Consider the following 2,800-nt stretch of genomic DNA (forward strand, 5'->3'; position numbering starts at 1 on the left):
TGTGTTCTTATCTTTGTGGTCTCCCTATCACCTCACTCAGTGCCAGAGTCAATATTTATTTGTTCAGTAATTTGTATCACAACCATTTTTCCAATGCCCCCATCTTCTCACACCCTGAAGTAATTTTCAACTCTTCTACTATATTTTTATTTTTACATTTCAGCAATCACTGGGTCATACCAATTTTCTTCTACAGAAATTTTTCTTAGAGAAGTTACCATTGTGATAGGTGTTATCATACAAATGGATCACTGTTGGCAAAATTCAGCCTGTTGCTTTTACTTCCATAGATCACAATTATGCAAACAGCTGTAGAAAAGAATGGACTCCAAACATCACTTTTATCCTGATATTCTGTAGCCAGAAAACTAGGTATATTGGTTGCTGGAAATGTGTAACTTGTTTATAAGTGGTTCTTTTTTTCTCTCTCTCTTTTAATTTTTTGTTTTGTTTTGTTTTAAAGGTGTGGAGCAAGTGCTTCTTAGGCTGCGATATTTAACAAAATTCCAAAAAGAGGGATTTACTTATACATTTGTCTGAGCATTACCTCCAGAAGTTCTGATTCTTTAGATCTGGGACAAATCTTTGATATACTCTATTTTAATATATTCCCCTAATAATTCTTATGACTCAGAGATACCCGAGATTACTAATTAGCTGAGATTCCACAAAAAGTTAAACAAGAGGTGACTAACTTTCTTTAGAGATGGGGTGAGGAGGTGAGTATGGGGGAATTTCCCAGACACATATAAAGGAAATAAGCCAAAAGCTCTGGAAGCAATGACTAATAAAGTCAAAGGTCTTCAGACAGTGAGAGAATATGCTGACAGATTTTTTTTTTAAGTCACAATTTTTGTTTTATATACAGATAAAAAGACATGCAGACAAATCTGTAGCTAGGACTTGGTGTATACTCTTGATCTTCAGGTATGTTCCCATAACTAGGTACAGTACCATAATGCAGTTCCAGCTGATATACCTATAAAACCAAGAAAGAAGTATTGATTTTAAATAGCTCAGATAAATCTAAAGTCTTGTGATACTCATGTAGCACCAATGACAGAGTAAGGCGGAGAACTAGATTGTTCTAAAGAATAAATTAATATTTTGCTAACTTCCAAGACAAATTTTATTTGGATTTTGACTAGTATGGAATAATCTTCCCTGGAGAATGAATATCCTAGAAGTGGGAATTGTATTACTTTCACATCAATTTACTTTCAATCCATCAGCATCTTATTTCTACCTGGAAAACTTCATGTCACAATGCTCTGCTCTATTGAGAGAGGGAAACATTTAGTACAGTACTGTAACACCAAGATGGTCTGAATGTCTACATGTGGTAATTCAGTTAACTACTTTTGGTTGGTCGGGTCAGATTTTATTTCAGATATTTTAATGCCATATTTAGTTGAGCCAACTGCTATACTCTAAATCATTTGCTAAAAATGTCTGATTCACTGTGCAAATATGGTCTTGGTTTTGGACTAAGAGGGAAAAACATGAGTGTTCACAAAATCTCCATTTGTCATGTTTTTTGCGTGAACACAGCTATGCTATAATGAAAAGAGTTTTGAACTTGGATTCAAAGTTGCGTTCATGTCAAGATCTGCCATCAACTGTGTTGGGGTCACTTAATCTCCGCCCCCCCCCCCGAAAGGGATCCAAGCACTTATTTCAGTTGCCTAGAGCATTGACTACTGAGAGTTCATAGCTGAGACCCTCCCTTGGACATGCTCTCAGTCAAAGAGAACTGCCTCACCTATGGTTTCTCTCCTTCCCCAAGGGAAGGCTGCATCCAATGACTAATGGAGGGCAAATTTTTGCAGGGTCATCCCAGCCTCAGAGCTCCCTGTGGGGTCAGCTGAGGCCTCCAATACAAGTGTGTCACATTTGAACTTCTCTCGCCCGATCTTGTTTCTATCATCCTCTCCACAGGTGTCCATCCTGTGAGTAGCCCCCAATAAACCTGCACGCAAGCCTTTATCTCATAATCCTTTTCCTGGGGTCCCTGACATAAGACACTTGTGGAAAGAAAGATCAAATGAGAACAAGCAGAGGCTATTTATTCAGAGCTTGCTAGAGTAAGGGAGTCAGTCACTTGTTTTGGCAGAGACTCAAAGGCAGGCTGAGGAATTACTTAGAGTGGAAGAAAAGGGAAGGTTTCAGATATGCCCTGATTGGGGCATCTTGGGTGATTGAATTTCTCTAGTTGACCCTAAATTGGAAGTAGGTACAAAAATTAGGGAAGTTGTCAATCATTAATCACACCTTCATTTACACATGTATAAATTGAAGATAATAATATCTGCCGCGTGAGATAGTAGGTATTATTATCATTACTACCATGGACAATAGTTTTAAACATGTGAGAATGCCTTAATTAAGAACTTTGTATCTGAGCTAGTAGTGAAGAAATAAATTCGAATATAGTTCCTGATAACATATCTTGAAGTAAAAATAGGTGAACCACAAATCATGAAGTCATGCTTGACTCTTTTCTTTCTTACATTCCACTTTTAGTCTGTCAGGAAATCTTGTTGCTTCTACCTTAAAATATATGCAGAATCCAACCACTTCTCTTTTTTTTTGAGTTGGAGTCTCACTCGGTCGCCCAGACTGGAGTGCAGTGGCCGCGACCTGCTGGGCTCCGGCGATCCTTCCGCCTCAGCCTTCCGGGTACCCGGAATTACAGGCATGCGCTACCACGCCCGGCTGATTTTTTGATTTATTGTAGAGATGAGGTCTCACTGTCCAGGCGGGGCTCGAACCCGCGGGCTCAGGCAACCCATTCACCTTG

Source organism: Carlito syrichta, unplaced genomic scaffold (genome assembly GCF_000164805.1).
Source record: "Carlito syrichta isolate Samal-C Ts95f unplaced genomic scaffold, Tarsius_syrichta-2.0.1 Scaffold93672, whole genome shotgun sequence".
In the NCBI taxonomy this organism is placed as follows: Eukaryota; Metazoa; Chordata; class Mammalia; order Primates; family Tarsiidae; genus Carlito; species Carlito syrichta.